General features: G+C 37.7%; 1 pseudogene; it reads right to left on the bottom strand.

The window, feature by feature from the left end:
• Nucleotides 1-3,104: 3,104 nt before the first annotated feature.
• LOC138365724 (dnaJ homolog subfamily C member 17 pseudogene) lies at nt 3,105-3,854 on the bottom strand (annotated as a pseudogene).
• Nucleotides 3,855-18,317: the final 14,463 nt, after the last annotated feature.

Genomic DNA, 18,317 nt, shown 5'->3' with positions numbered 1-18,317 from the left:
GTTATTATGTAATCTTAGCTATAAAATGATCTTAGACAATGGGAAACCGTACGGCAATACCTTATTGAGAAAAACGAGCTTATAATGATTAACACCATTGCACATTAGGCTTGACAGAAGGCAGCATTTGTATCCCCCTTTGCTATAAACATTAAAAATGGGAATAAACATACTATAACAGAAAACGGACTTATTCAGGGAAGAAGAATACGGGGTGACTATTAGCAATGCCTGTGCGAAATATGATGGGGCCAGGAGCCGGCCTTTTAATCCCCAGGTAAGTTGATGACGTCATTGACCATTAGCAATGCCCGTGCATGGCTCACCGGGCTAACGAAAAAACATGGGGCCATAACGTGTCCCTTAAATCTCACCGGGGTAACGAAAAAACATGGGGCCATAACGTGTCCCTTAAATCTCACCGGGGTAACGAAAAAACATGGGGCCATAACGTGTCCCTTAGGAAAAGCAAAACGGACACGTTATGGCCTGGTTTACACTACTGGTGAGTGGTGACGCCTGGGTGGTGTTTGGCCGAGCTGGGTGATTGGTGACGCCTGGGTGGTGTTTGGCCGGGCTGGGTGAGTGGTGACGCCTGGGTCTGAGATTTGCTACTACCGCGGGAGTTACTCGTCAAGTAGTTAAGGTGTGTGGAGGCACTACTCGAGATGCCTCTTGTAGGGAGGTCTGGGGAAGGCTTCAGCCTGGATATTGAATGCCTTGGTCGACTTTGAGGTAGCGGTACCAGCCCAATCCTTTATTTTATATAAAAATTTAACCAGTGCCTCAAAAAAATATTCAAAATCTACCCTATCTATAGAATTTAAAATCTGCAGATTGTATCGAAATAATCGGCATAATTCAAATGCTGAATCCAGTTATCTGACACCCGACTGTAATGCTGTTTATAGTCCAGCAATCTTCCCAATACACCTGGAAGAAAAATTCAATACTCAGAATTGATATAACTAAATTCAATATTGCAACCACTATCACAAAATCTGGCCAACAAATATCATTGGCCATCGGCGTCCATCAACGTGTTTCGTCATGAACGCGTAACACAAGAATTCCAATACATGCTGAAATCTCACTGCTTCAGGAGAAGAACACTGAACTCTTCAAGTTCATTCATGTGTTCCAGTCACCATCTGTGGTCACTTTTTGCCACTTAATTATCAAACCTAACATTCAAAATCAATGTCCAAAATGACATTCTGACAATCTTACAAATGTGTTTATTATCAATACTACTTTTAATATCACAGTTCTCAAATGAGTACGCAGCAACAAAATGTGTACATACTTCCAGCTAAGAGTATAAAGTTAATGTTGTCAACCCCTCTTGCACCAATGAATGCGGAACAAGAAAATGACAATTATCATTTTCCAGAGCCTACGTCCTAGACACATTGCAATAACTCTCATACTAGAGAGCTCTATCTCGAGAACGGGTCCATGTGAAAAAATTGTACATTTCCACTTTAATAGAATTTCACTACTATATTTCTAGTTTTCAACATTTAGGTTTTCCAAAATTACATTCCTAGGTATTCAGAGATCTTAATTTTTTCAGAAATTGAATACAATAACAAAATAGAGCAAACATAACATTTTAACATTATTACACAACAAATGTTAAAAAAAAAATCTGTTAGACCAGTGACGTGTAGTTGATTGTAGTTTCGACGACCACCAATTTTAGAATGTGGAGAATCCTCGTCCTCTTGTACACCATTCCGGTTTCTGCTGAAGAATGATAGAACTATCCGACCAGATAGCACGACCGACAGGTGACAGTCTGTGGCTGGCTGCAGCCTGCTGGGTGAACCTTGCTAAAGAGACACGGCTCAATTTTCAACTCGAGGTCACAAAACAGTAATGATGGATGAGACTGAAACAACAGGTGACCACAGTAGAACAGGACGTAGATGTACAACGGTCTCTCCCTCTCTCTCGGGACGGAAGCGGCTTCAGTGTCGTTGAGTTTATTGGAATAAGTGCACCTTAATCAAGCACCACAATTAGATGGTGAGGAATTATTACTTGACATCTTCCAGGCACCTGTAGGGTATTTCCTGGTAGGATGTGACATCCCACGGACACTTTAATGAATTTTACAAAATGTGGTGGGCAACTTTTGCTTGGTCAGTGCATACATCCCACATGACCTCTTATTAGTGTCTGGAAGAGACATGAAAAGTAATTTTGGGTAATTTACGCTATACTTCTGCTTCCTTTTAATTAAAGCCACTAATGGAGGATGGTCGACCATTTCAACATAAAAAATCTTTCCCAGCTACAATCTGCAGTTCCTCGCAACTTTTGTGCAGACTAGGAGTAATCAAATCTTTTCAAGAAATCCATACCGATTAAAATGTCTCTAGAAAACTTACTTATGTCAAAGTTATCTTGTCCCAAGATGTCTATCTTTTGCCCATTAAATTTTTGCCCAGTCAAATTATTTCCACAACTCCTAAGGTAAAATGTCTCAACTTGTTGAAGGCTGAATTTTTCGTGAAATTTCCTTTACTGCCAGTGTTCACAAATGCCGTCCATTTCGCACCTTCCCCCTTCGCTTCAAAAGTAGATCTACTGTTATGGGGGGTCTCATGGCTGCTCTGTGAGGGGTAATTAATAATTAATAATAAAGGGGAATATATTAATCGAACCTACATCCAAGAGTATCCCAGACGTAGGGATCTGAGTGTCTATCACTCTAGCAGTTCCCACCTACCACTCTTGTGGTGTCTACCACCCTTCTCTAAGGAACAGAGAAGTATGCCTCCGCAGACAGAGACATGCAACACACATAATGGGAAAATAAAACTAAGTAAGAAGTATTTGAAGGTCGGTTTCTTGGACAAATCAAGACAACATGAGATATATATTTTTGTACAAATTATAAAAGATTATTTTCATCCAAAGCAATCAAACAACTTGTTTATTATTATAAAATTTGATTGAGAAACATTTAACTGGTTTGGCTCACATTCTCTACTGATTCACGACAACTAGATTCAAAGTTTAAATTGGATTTGTCCTTACACTCATAATTTTTAGGATTTTTTTTGGAGGATATGAGGCTTTTTGTGAGGTGCCTCTCACATGTGTGTAACTTTTACTGGTTTGCCAGTTTGACCTCTCTCAAACTGCACTGCCATATCCGCTGCATTTTTGGTCTTATATTCTATTAATGCTGTTCCTTTTCTATTTTTCTGCACCATAACCAGAGCATTGATGTCTCCCCACTTATAGAAGAGTTGGTTAATTTCCTGCTGGGAATACCCTGGCCAATCGTCTGTTGACATCCACTTAACTTTAACTTTGTGACCCCGTGTGTCCATAGCTGGAGGTTCACTGCTTTTGGAGACTTTAGATGAACTCCGAAAAAGCTCTGCCCCTACCTCCCTATTTACTCGATCCAGTTCCTCCAAAATAAGTTGCTCGCCCTCCTTGTCCAATCTTTTCAATTCACGTCGAAACTGTTCTTCTTGTGACATATCTTGCTGTTCCCTACTGCGTTGAACACGTCGTTCCCGTTCCTCCAAATCTGACCTTAGTTTCTGTGATCTGGTAACATGTTCACGGGCTCTGGCAGCTGCTGCTTTACGACTCTTGAGGGTCTTGTCATATGCTTTACGTGTTCCTGGATCTAACAAAATCTCAAGAATTTTCTTAAGTTTGTCAAATTCATCAGTAGCGAATGGGTTATCTGGATTCTTATCCGGATGACATTTAAGAGCTCTTTGTCTGTACGATTTCTTAATCTCCTTTTCCTCGGCATCAATAGTTATCCCCAGAATTTGATAGAAGTCCAGTTTCGATAGTTTCGTATTATGTTCCTGCGACATAACGTCCTCAATGCGTCACTACCACTTTCACAAGAGCTAATATTTTCGACAGCTGCTTCTTATGTTTTATTACGCGTTTCTGGAGCGAATGATCTCTGTCCTCAGCTTGCTGTCAACAGTCATATGTAAAGACGTCAAATGTTAGTTAATTTATATCCTACGTACATCTCACTGGGAGGAGACATGTAGCATCTCTCTCAATATAAAAACATAGTCCTGGAACCTCTGTTAATCATAATATATATAAATTATTTAGATTCAGGTTTGAACATAGGATCATAAGAATAAAGCTCTGGTTAGCCCCATTTAGATTATGCAGTTCAGTTTTGGTCGCCGTACTATAGAATGGATATAATTTCACTTGAACGTGTCCAACGTAGGATGACTAACTTAATTAAGAACATAAGAACAAAGGTAACTGCAGAAGGCCTATTGGCCCATACGAGGCAGCTCCTATTCTATAACCACCTAATCCCACTCATATACTTGTCCAACCCGCGCTTGAAACAATCGAGGGACACCACCTCCACCACGTTACGCGAACAATTGGTTCCACGAATCAACAACCCTGTTTGTTGTATTTACCCAAGTCTTTCCTAAATCTAAACTTATCCAATTTATACCCATTGTTTCGTGTTCTGTCTTGTGTTGATATTTTTAATACCCTATTAATATCCCCCCTGTTATGTCCATTCATCCACTTGTAAACCTCTATCATGTCACCCCTAACTCTTCGCCTTTCCAGTGAATGCAACGTAAGCTTTGTTAATCTTTCTTCATATGAAAGATTTCTAATTTGGGGAATTAACTTAGTCATCCTACGTTGGACACGTTCAAGTGAATTTATATCCATTCTATAATACGGCGACCAAAACTGAACTGCATAATATAAATGGGGCCTAACCAGTGCAAGATATAGCTTAAGAACCACACCAGGTGTCTTGTTACTAACGCTTCGATTAATAAATCCCAGTGTCCTATTCGCCTTATTACGAACATTTATGCATTGATCCTTTTGTTTTAAATTCTTACTAATCATAACTCCCAGATCCCTTTCGCAATCCGACTTCGCAATCTCAACACCATCTAGCTCGTATCTTGTAACTCTATCATCATTACCTAGCCTCAGAACTTTACATTTATCAGCATTAAACTGCATTTGCCAATCATTTGACCATTTCAAAACCCTATCTAGATCAACTTGAAGTGATAGTGAGTCCTCCTCCGAATTAATTTCCCTACCGATTTTCGTATCATCGGCAAATTTGTAAATGTTGCTACTCAAACCTGAATTTAAATCATTTATATATATTATAAACAACAGAGGTCCCAGGACAGAGCCCTGAGGTACTCCACTAACAACATTATCCCACTCTGACTTAACCCCATTTATACTAACTCTGTTTCCTTTGGAATAGCCATGCCCTAATCCAAGTTAATATAGCACCCCCCAGTACCATGAGCTTTTATTTTTTTAATTAGTCTTTCATGTGGCACTGTATCAAAAGCTTTGCTAAAGTCAAGGTACACAACATCACAATCCTTACCACTATCAACTGCCTCAACTATGCTGGAATAAAAAGTTAGCAAATTTGTTAAACATGAACGGCCATTTGTAAAACCATGTTGCGACTCATTTATTAATTTGTTTTTCAAGATGGAGACGAATTGTATTTGCAATTATTGATTCAAGTAACTTTCCCACAATAGACGTTAGGCTAATTGGCCGATAGTTTGACGCAAGTGATCTATCTCCTTTCTTAAAAATTGGTACCACATTAGCTACCTTCCATGACTCTGGCACTCTGCCTGACTCTATTGATTTATTAAATATGGTAGACAGTGGGTCGGAAAGCTCCTCTTTGCATTCTTTAAGCACCCTGGCAAACACTTCATCCGGCCCTGGGGATTTGTTTGGTTTTAGTTTTTCTAATTGTTTAATTACATCCTCCCTGGTAACTACTAAACTAGTCAACCTGTCCTCATCCACACCCACATAGACTTGTTCGGCTGAAGGCATATTGTTAAGTTCTTCTTTAGTAAATACAGATATAAAATATTTGTTAAAAATACTACTCATCTCCTTGTCATTATCCGTTATTTGACCTGTCTCAGATTTTAATGGACCTATCCTTTCCGTAGTCTTAGTTCGATATAACTGAAAAAACCCTTTAGGATTTGACTTTGCTTGCTCTGCTATGCGAACTTCATAGTTTCTTTTTGCTTTCCTAATCTCTTTTTTAACATTTCTAACCAGTTGTATTAATTCCTGTTCTAACCTTACTTCCCCATTCTTAATCCTTTTGTACCAATTTCTCTTTTTACCTATAAGGTTCTTTAAATTATGTTATCCACTTTCGGTCATTAGTATTCGATCTATTCAATTTGTATGGTATATTACGTTCCTGTGCTTTGTTTAGAATATTCTTAAATAAGTTATATATTAAATCCACATCGAAATCCCCTTTTACGTCACCTGTCGCTGGGTTCATGTCTCGCTCCAAGACCGGCCCACACTCCATACCCAAGAGTTTCCTATCTATTTGACCCAAAAAAATTCTTAGGCTATTAAAATCAGCTTTTCGTAAATCTGATTTTCGAAATTTTCGATTGAAAAGATTTCTAATTCCCCAAATTAGAAATCTTTCATATGAAGAAAGATTAACAAAGCTTAAATTGCATTCACTGGAAAGGCGAAGAGTTAGGGGTGACATGATAGTGGTTTACAAGTGGATGAATGGACATAACAAAGGAGATATTAATAGGGTATTAAAAGTATCAACACAAGACAGAACACAAAACAATTGGTATAAATTGGATAAGTTTAGATTTAGGAAAGACTTGGGTAAATACTGGTTCAGTAACAGGGTTGTTGATTTGTGGAACCAATTACCGCGTAACGTGCTGGAGGTGGGGGTCCCTCGATTGTTTCAAGCGCGGGTTGGACAAGTATATGAGTGAGAATGGGTGGTTATAAATAGGAGCTGCCTCGTATGAGCCAATAGGCCTTCTGCAGTTGCCTTTGTTCTTATGTTCTTATGAACGGCCATTTATAAAACCATGTTGCGACTGGTTAGCTTTCCAAAACTCTGGCACTCTGCCTGACTCTATTGATTTATTAAATATGGTTGACATTGGGTCACACAGCTCCTCTTTGCATTCTCTAAGCACCCTGGCAAACACTTCATCCGGCCCTGGGGATTTGTTTGGTTTGAGTTTTACTATTTGTTTAAGAATCAAAGAAAACTGGGAATGCTTCTATGGAAGAAATGAAATGTATGCTCGTGATGGGGTGCATCTATCGGGGGCTGGGGTTGTTGCTGTTGCGAACTCGTTGGAACCAGTGGTTAGAGGTGTTTGTTTGGGTTTAAACTGTTAGTAGATAGTGGTATGGGAATTGATTTGGAGGAAGGAGGTAATAAAAGTATGTGTTCGTGGGAGAAAAGAATTGGCAAAATGATCAGGGAAAGAAAAGGGCCTCAAAAAAAACAATTCACTTAGGATATATTACACTAACAGTAGAAGTCTAAGAAATAAAATTAATGAATTAAATGCTCTTGTCTGCACAGAAAAATAGATATTATTGCACTTACCGAAACGTGGATGAACGTAGAAAATAGAGAACTATTAGCTGAATATCAAATAAATGGATTTAAACTATTTCACACAGATAGATATATTAGACGAGGAGGGGGAGTAGCCATATATGTTAGGGACAATTTGAAATGTAGTCTCAAAGAGGGAATCAAAACTGAGCCCCACACAGAAACTATTTGGATAGAATTAAACGAAAAAGCAAATAATATTATAATAGGAGTTATATATAGGCCACCAAATTTAGACAGAATGGAAGCAAAGCATCTATGGAATGAAATATCTAGATCTAACAGTATTTATGTCATGGGTGACTTTAATTTTAGTGGAATAAACTGGGTGAACAAAACTGGGAATAGTGAAGCAGAAGATTTTCTAGAATTAATTGACGATTGCTTTCTTACGCAACACATTAAGGAACCAACGCGGGAAAATAATATTTTAGATTTAGTGTTAACTAACAGGGAAACACAAATTAATGACATCGAAATAGGGAGTGAGCTAGGGAACAGTGATCACAAAGTAATCAGATTTAGCATAGAATGGAATAGACCTGTAGGAGAAAATTCTGTTAAAGTGCCAGATTTTCGAAAAGTTGATTTTAATAGCCTAAGAAATTTTTTGGGTCAAATAGATTGGAAACTCTTGGGTATGGGGTGTGGGCCGGTCTTAGAGCGAGACATGAACCCAGCGATAGTTGACGTAAAAGGGGATTTCGATGTGGATTTAATAAGAACATAAGAACAAAGGCAACTGCAGAAGGCCTATTGGCCCATACGAGGCAGCTCCTATTTATAACCACCCAATCCCACTCATATACATGTCCATCCCATGCTTGAAACAATCGTGGGACCCCACCTCCACAATGTTATGCGGCAATTGGTTCCACAAATCAAGAACCCTGTTACTGAACCAGTATTTACCCAAGTCTTTCCTAAATCTAAACTTATCCAATTTATATTGGCCCTGAATCTGTAGCTCCAGCCCCCTCTACTGGCAGGGGGTTGATGCTGGACCTGTAGCTCTAGCCCCGCCTATTACTGGCAGGGGGTTGGTGCTGGACCTGTAGCTGCAGCCCCCTCTACGGGCAGGGTGGGGTTGGTCCTGAACCAGTAACTCCAACCCCCCTCTACTGGCAGGGGGATGGTGCTGGACCTGTAGCTCCAGCCCCCTTCTACTGGCAGGGGGTTGGTGCTGGACCTGTAACTCCAGCCCCCCTCTACTAGGAGGGGGGTTGGTGCTGGAACTGTAGCTCCAGCCTCCCTCTACTGGCAGGGGGTTGGTGCTGAACCTGTAGCTCCAGGCCCCCTCTACTGGCAGGAGGTTGGTGCTGTAGCTGTAGCTCCAGCCCCCTCTACTGGCAAGGGGGTGGTCCTGGACCTGTAGCTCCAGTCCCCCCCCCCTCTATTGGCATGGGGTTGGTCCTGGACCTGTAGCTCCAGCCCCCCTCTACAGTAGTGTAAACCGGGCCATAGACCGTCCCTTTTGCTTTTTCCCACGGCCGGTCTATTTTCAACTTTTTAGACCGTCCGTTTTGCTTTTTCCCACGGCCGGGCTATTTTCAACTTTTTAGACCGTCCGTTTTGCTTTTTCCCACGACCGGTCTATTTTCAACTTTTTAGATCGTCCGTTTTGCTTTTTCCCACGGCCGGGCTATTTTCAACTTTTTAGACCGTCCGTTTTGCTTTTTCCCACGGCCGGGCTATTTTCAACTTTTTAGACCGTCCGTTTTGCTTTTTCCCCCGGCCGGTCTATTTTCAACGTTTTAGACCGTCCCTTTTGATTTTTCCCACGGCCGGTCTATGGCGCCGGGCTATTTTCAACTTTTAGACCGTCCGTTTTTTCAGGGGCTGGTCTACGCACCCTGGGTTTTATACAAGTCGCTCTATGGCCCCTGCCATTTTCGCTAAGGGGATTAAACGGCCGCCTCCAGTCATCCCCAAATTTCGTTAGCTTAGTGACCCTGCACAGGCATGTTAAAGGGGATTAAAAAGCCGGTCATTGGCCCCAGGGTTTTCTCGAATTTTCTTTCATGGCCTGACCCATGCACAGGCATAGCCAATGGTCAATGACGTCATCAACTTACCTGGGGATTAAAAGGCCGGCTCCTGGCCCCATCATATTTCGTTACCTGAGCAACCCTGCACAGGCATCGCTAATGGATAATGACGTCACCCCCGTCTTCATTTTCCCTGTATAAGTCCGTTTTCTGTTACAGTGTAATTATTCCCATTTTCAATATTTATAGCAAAGGGGGATTCAAATGCTGCCTTCTGTCAAGCCTAATGTGCAATGGCGTTAATCATTATAAGCTCGTTTTTCTCAATAAGGTATTGCCGTACTGTTTCCTATTGTCTAAGATCATTTTATAGCTAAGATTACATAATAATAACATAAGAAATGACTTCAAACCCTGTTTACAGAACCAGTATTTACCCAGGTCTTTTTCCTAAATCTTAAACTTATTCCAATTTATGTCCATTGTTTCATGTTCTGTCTAGTGTTGATAATTTTAGTAGTCTATTAATATTCCCCCTTTATCATGTCCATTCATTCACAGCTCTATCATGTCACCTCTATTTCTTTGCCTTTCTAGAGAATGTAATTTAAGCTTTGTCAATCTTTCTTCAGAAATTGCTTATTGAGCATAGGGCAAAATAAAAATGAAAACTTACTATCTTTCATTTGTATAAAAACAGTCCCCTGCCAGGCGTGGTGACTTCAATGCGATTTCAGTACTAATCCAACATTACTGTATAAACTAACAGTCCCCTGCCAGGCATGGTGACTTCAATGCAATTTCAGTAGTAATCCAATATTACTGCATAAACTCATAAATGGATATGCGCATCTCACATTCACTCAAGAACATACCTCCCTTACACCTTGCGGTAGCATATAACAAATCAAAATACTCATTCGGTGTACATATATAGGAATACTACATTCAGTAAAAGCAAGCCTCTCATGTTTCTTAAATAAGGCCTTCTGCAGTTGCCTTCTTTTTCTAACGTCATCATTCCTAATGCGGTGCGAGGCGCCAACGCCGTAAATGCGGATCCCAGGAGGTTCACACATAAGTGTGAACTCTTAATCTGGCTTAATACCTCAACTGTACTCTGTGCTTCATCAAAGTTGATATTCAGCTACAATGGCTCGTATTTTTGCTCATTGCTCATATTTTCTGATATTCATAAACCCAATCAAACCATTCTAACCTAACTTAACCTAACTTATTATATATAACAAACAAATGCATTCTACAGACCAGGTATTGTTGTTTTTGTTTGGCGACATCACGAAAAGCGACCTCAGGTATAGGGATAAGATATTGCTGGCCATTGACCAATGCGGCCTTTAGCGTTCTACTGACATATGTATTTAATGTTATTATTCAAAAATGAGTAGACTAGCCATCCCCACCTAACCTAATCTGAGGACTAAGAATATACATTTTAGTCATCCACAACTGTAATCATTATTCAGTGATAAGTTCAAAAGTATAACAGCAGCCCAAATGTCGTACTGCAATTTAAGCAGAATCGTACATCTGGCAGCATAGCAGGTGAGCTGAACATAAGAATAAAGGTAACTGCAGAGGTCCTATTGGCACATACGAGGCAGCTCCTATATATTTCCACCCAATCTCATTCATGTCCACCCTATGCTTAAAACAACCAAGGGATCCCACTTAAAGCATTTGTTTACAATAATAGTTTTAATAAATAGCTCTTATTCTAGTTTTATACACAACAGCAATTATGAAACCCTATAGCTAGATATTCTACTATAATCCACAAGTAGTTACCACACATCTGGCAGTACAGCGGATTAGTGGCTGTGTTCATAGGCTAGTCAACTGTCCTCACATCCATCAAATAGCTATCCAAATGTCGCACCTCAATTCATCCATCTAGCAACTCAGCTGGATGCTAGCCACTATATTCATAGGCTAATCATTTCTACACCTCAAAAAATCCTAGATTTGCTACGCAAATCAGGTAACTTGTTTCTAAACCAACAGTCGCAAATACAAGCATACATACCTACTCATACTCCACAACCTATACATTCATAGAGAATAGCCTAGTTTTTTGCCACCATTTCCCCATTAATCAGATGCAATTTATGCCATGCACACAGAAAATACAGCATCTACACACCAAATATGCCATTTATTCGCAAAATATATTATTTACACTCAAAATATGCCATCACACAAAAATATGTCATTTATAGACAAAAATATAACATTTACATGCAAAAATATGTCAGTTGGACATGAAAATGTAGCATTTACACAATACTGCATGGACACTCAGAGTATGACATTTACACAAAGTACAGTATTTTGCACAAATATATCAAAATGCTTATGCATTTAGACAATCAAAAATGCGCTTTCACTAAAATTACACAATTTCACAAACATAATTTTCACGAAATACCCACACATTGTCTCATAAACCAAAATACACTTACACCATGAAGATCTATTTTATCAGATTACAGAGCTTACACAAAATACACAATATTCACACACAAATACAGTTGCACCAGTTCCACTTCAACAAATATTAAAAACACAACTTGCATAAATGCACTATTATCACAAAAATTATTATAAAACATGGACAATTATTACACAGTTTGTGTAATTATTTTACATCTTTGCACAATTAATACAAGAAAACTTGCTATATAATTACTCAACTTGCACAATGACAATCAATACACAAAGGTATAAATAAACAATTCGTCCATATGCAATTACACAACATGCGCAATTAATACACAACTTATACAAATATTACACATCTTTCATAATTATTACACAACTTGTACAAATGCATATCTAGCACAAATACGTACAATACACAACTACCCCAAATACGAAAATACACAACTAGCATAAATACACGATTTACACAAATACAATTGCGACATTTACACAACTCGCTCAAAAATATAACCAATACACAACTTACCAAAATATGAACAATACACAACTTACCAAATATGAACAATACATAACTAGCACATATTCATTAAATACACAACTAAGCAATTTCCGCAAATACACATACAAAAACATATACAATTAATACATACAACTTTCACAAAACAATACACAATTTATAGAAATATAATCAATACATAATTGCAATAATCATACAACTTATGCAAAATACATAATCTGCACAATTAATACACAAGTATATTAATTGTGCTATATATGTACAAACACAACCAACTAGGTCAAACAATACACAATTTGCATGATATTTTTCTGGGTATATTTAGGACATTAATTATAATATGCTGAGTTTAACCAACTCCCCAAAAGTCAGAATTTCACATATAAAAATGGTGCATATGACTTCCTATCTCAATATATAACACATTCTTTTTCCATTAAGATATCAACATTATTAGTGCTAAACTATTCATCTAACATATGTCCACTGTTTTAATGTCTAATTAATACCTTCCTTGTTACATCCTCTACAATCAGACCACCCATATTTATGTATTTATTCAAATCATCTAACAGACTTATTTGTTCTAGCCTTAGTTATGTTAGGGCAGGTGGGGTTAGGTGAAGTCAGTATTTTCTATGATAATTTTAGACAAATTTGCTATATCTTATCAAAATGCATCTTGTTAAAACTTAAATTCATCTAAATCTATAAAAAATATACTTCGCAAATTTGACTAAATTCAACCTAGCTAAACTAAATATGAGCATCCCATATCCTCACATACAAGCCTATGTCGCCTCTGTCCATACATTATATGAGTCTGCCATATAGCTCGAACCCCAAATAGGAAAATTTACACTATTTCATAAACATGCTAGTTCATTACCCTAAGATATTATATATGTCCTTCCCTACACGACCTCACCTAACCTGACCTGGCATAATCAAACCTAGATTTAGTTCAAGTTGGTGAAATTTAAGCTATGCCACTTTAATTCGACATAATTTATGGCAATTTCCACCAAATATACCCAAATGTTGCGTAGCATAGCACTGCCAAAGCCCATTTTCTCCTATTCCATACTACCCTACACAACCTCACCTAACCTGACCTAGCATATCCAAACCTGGATTTGGTTAAAGTTGGCGAAATTTATGCTATGCCACCTAAATATGACCTAATTTAAGGCAATTTCCACCAAATATACCCAAATGTTGTGTATCATAGCATCACCAAAGCCCATTTTTACCTACATTTTCTCCTATTCCATCCTACCCTACACAACCTCACCTAACCTATCATATCCAAACCTGGATTTGGTTAAAGTCTGCGAAATTTAAGCTATCCCACATAAATTCGACCTAATTTAAGGCAATTCCCACCAAATATCCCCAAATGTTGCGTATCACAGCACTGCCAAAGCCCATTTTTACCTACATTTTCTCCTATTCCATCCTACCCTATGCAACCTTACCTAACCTATCCTACCATATCCAAACCTAGATTTGGTTGAAGTCTGCGAAATTTAAGCTATCCCACCTAAATTCTATCTAATTTAAGGCAATTCCCACCAAATATATCCAAATGTTCTGTATCACAGCACTGCCAAAGCCCATTTTTACCTACATTTTCTCCTATTCCATCGTACCCTACGCAACCTTACCTAACCTATCCTAGCATATCCAAACCTAGATTTGGTTAAAGTCGGCGAAATTTAAGTTATCCCATATAAATTTGACCTAATTTAAGACAATTTCCACCAAATATACCCAAAAATGTTTTGGAACATAGCACGGCCAAAGCTCATTTTAGCTGAGTTTTCACCTATTCCAACCTGCCCTAGACAACCCTACCCATTCTCTCCTGGCATATCCAAAGTCAGATTTGATTATAGTTGGCAAAATTTATGCCTTTCCCACCTAAATTTTACCTAATTTATGCCAATTTCCACCGAATATACCCAAATGTTTTGTATCTTAGCATGGTCAAAGTTCATTTCACCCAAGTTTTTCACCTATTCCATCTTACCTTACACAGCCTTACCTAACCTGACCTAGCATATCCCAAGCTAGATTTGATTAGAGTTCGTGAAATTTATGCTGACTCACCTAAATTCAACCTAATTTAAGACAATTTCTACCCAATATGATTTGTTACATAGCTCAGCCAAAGACCATTTTACCCGAGTTTTCACATATTCCAACCTACCCTACATAGCCTTACCTAGCAGATTTGATTAAAGTTGGGTTAATTTAAGCTATCGCCATCAAATTGGAGACAATTTCCACCAAATATGCCTAATTGTTGTGTATCATAGCACAGCCAAAACCCATTTTACCCACATTTTCATCCATTCCATCTAAACCTGGACCTAGCCTCTGATACTACATATACTCAGAGAAGTGATGTTTTTTGGATATGAACCTAAATGCCCGTGCCTAACCTGCAAGAGTCTTGGAGCTTTGTTGAATATTTTATCTATTTTTCTTCAAAAATTGAAGTTTTGGATATGAACCTATCCGCACTGTGCCTAACCTGCTAGGTTCTTTGTTGAACATTGTAACCATATTCATAGAAAAGTGATGTTTTGGATATGGACCTAAGAGCCCCTCTCCTTTAAAACTTGGAACTGTGTTCAATATTGTAGATATAGTGTTTAGTTTTTACACATCAACCCAACCGTCCTGGACCTAACCTCCCTTCCTCTAACTTCAAATTTATCGTAAATATGGAAGGACGTGTTGTTTGTGCAACAACCCAACCGTCCTTGACCTAACCTCCATTTATCAAACTTCAAATTTATTGTATTTATGGGAAGAAGGTGTTGTTTATGCATCAACCCAACCTCCCTGGACCTAACCTCTGATACACGAATCTTGGTTCAACATTGCATCATACTCGTAGCATATTTTATTTCACATAATTCATCCATCCTCAACCTAACCTCTATTACCTGAGGGAGGAAGGTTAATGGAAAACATGATAATAATGGGAATTTTCTCTACATCAGTTCGACTTAACCATCCTTAACCTAACCTTAGTTAGAAAGGGATATAACTCACCAAAACTATTTAATTACCATTTACCTTATTTTCCTTATCTTCCACGAACTCTAATCAAATCTAGCTTGGGATATGCTAGGTCAGATTAGGTAAGGCTGTGTAAGGTAAGATGGAATAGGTGAAAAACTTGGGTGAAATGAACTTTGACCATGCTAAGATACAAAACATTTGGGTATATTCGGTGGAAATTGGCATAAATTAGGTAAAATTTAGGTGGGAAAGGCATAAATTTTTCCAACTACCTTCTGAAGATGTATTTAATATACGAAAGTACTTAATATATATATATATATATATATATATATATATATAAATATATATATATATATATATATATATATATATATATATATATATATATATATATATATATATAAATATATATATATATATATATATATATATATATATATATATATATATATATATATATATATATATATATATTTATATATATATATATATATATATATATATATATATATATATATATATATATATATATATATATTAAGTACTTTCGTATATTAAATACATCTTCAGAAGGTAGTTGGAAAAATTTATGCCTTTCCCACCTAAATTTTACCTAATTTATGCCAATTTCCACCGAATATACCCAAATGTTTTGTATATATATATATATATATATATATATATATATATATATAATATATATATATATATATATATATATATATATATATATATATATATATATATATATTATATATATTATATATATTATATATATTATATATATATATATATATATATATATATATATATATATATTACTGCATATATATATGCAGTAATATTGGATTACTACTGAAAATCGCATTGAAGTCACCATGCCTGGCAGGAGACTGATAGTTTATACAGTAATATTGGATTAGTACTGAAATCGCATTGAAGTCACCACGCCTGGCAGGGGACTGTTTTTATACAAATGAAAGATAGTAAATTTTCATTTTTATTTTGCCCTATGCTCAATAAGCAATTTCTGAAGAAAGATTGACAATGCTTAAATTACATTCTCTAGAAAGGCAAAGAAATAGAGGTGACATGATAGAGCTGTGAATGAATGGACATGATAAAGGGGGAATATTAATAGACTATTAAAATTATCAACACTAGACAGAACATGAAACAATGGACATAAATTGGAATAAGTTTTAGATTTAGATTTAGGAAAAAGACCTGGGTAAATACTGGTTCTGTAAACAGGGTTTGAACTCATTTCTTATGTTATTATGTAATCTTAGCTATAAAATGATCTTAGACAATGGGAAACCGTACGGCAATACCTTATTGAGAAAAACGAGCTTATAATGATTAACACCATTGCACATTAGGCTTGACAGAAGGCAGCATTTGTATCCCCCTTTGCTATAAACATTAAAAATGGGAATAAACATACTATAACAGAAAACGGACTTATTCAGGGAAGAAGAATACGGGGTGACTATTAGCAATGCCTGTGCGAAATATGATGGGGCCAGGAGCCGACCTTTTAATCCCCAGGTAAGTTGATGACGTCATTGACCATTAGCAATGCCCGTGCATGGCTCACCGGGCTAACGAAAAAACATGGGGCCATAACGTGTCCCTTAAATCTCACCGGGGTAACGAAAAAACATGGGGCCATAACGTGTCCCTTAAATCTCACCGGGGTAACGAAAAAACATGGGGCCATAACGTGTCCCTTAGGAAAAGCAAAACGGACACGTTATGGCCTGGTTTACACTACTGGTGAGTGGTGACGCCTGGGTGGTGTTTGGCCGAGCTGGGTGATTGGTGACGTCTGGGTCGGTGATTGGCCGGGCTGGGTGATTGGTGACGCCTGGGTGGTGTTTGGCCGGGCTGGGTGAGTGGTGACGCCTGGGTCTGAGATTTGCTACTACCGCGGGAGTTACTCGTCAAGTAGTTAAGGTGTGTGGAGGCACTACTCGAGATGCCTCTTGTAGGGAGGTCTGGGGAAGGCTTCAGCCTGGATATTGAATGCCTTGGTCGACTTTGAGGTAGCGGTACCAGCCCAATCCTTTATTTTATATAAAAATTTAACCAGTGCCTCAAAAAAATATTCAAAATCTACCCTATCTATAGAATTTAAAATCTGCAGATTGTATCGAAATAATCGGCATAATTCAAATGCTGAATCCAGTTATCTGACACCCGACTGTAATGCTGTTTATAGTCCAGCAATCTTCCCAATACACCTGGAAGAAAAATTCAATACTCAGAATTGATATAACTAAATTCAATATTGCAACCACTATCACAAAATCTGGCCAACAAATATCATTGGCCATCGGCGTCCATCAACGTGTTTCGTCATGAACGCGTAACACAAGAATTCCAATACATGCTGAAATCTCACTGCTTCAGGAGAAGATCACTGAACTCTTCAAGTTCATTCATGTGTTCCAGTCACCATCTGTGGTCACTTTTTGCCACATGTCACTTAATTATCAAACCTAACATTCAAAATCAATGTCCAAAATGACATTCTGACAATCTTACAAATGTGTTTATTATCAATACTACTTTTAATATCACAGTTCTCAAATGAGTACGCAGCAACAAAATGTGTACATACTTCCAGCTAAGAGTATAAAGTTAATGTTGTCAACCCCTCTTGCACCAATGAATGTGGAGCAAGAAAATGACAATTATCATTTTCCAGAGCCTACGTCCTAGACACATTGCAATAACTCTCATACTAGAGAGCTCTATCTCGAGAACGGGTCCATGTGAAAAAATTGTACATTTCCACTTTAATAGAATTTCACTACTATATTTCTAGTTTTCAACATTTAGGTTT

Source organism: Procambarus clarkii, chromosome 17, assembly GCF_040958095.1.
Source record: "Procambarus clarkii isolate CNS0578487 chromosome 17, FALCON_Pclarkii_2.0, whole genome shotgun sequence".
NCBI lineage: Eukaryota > Metazoa > Arthropoda > Malacostraca > Decapoda > Cambaridae > Procambarus > Procambarus clarkii.
This window is presented reverse-complemented; position numbering and strand designations above follow the sequence as displayed.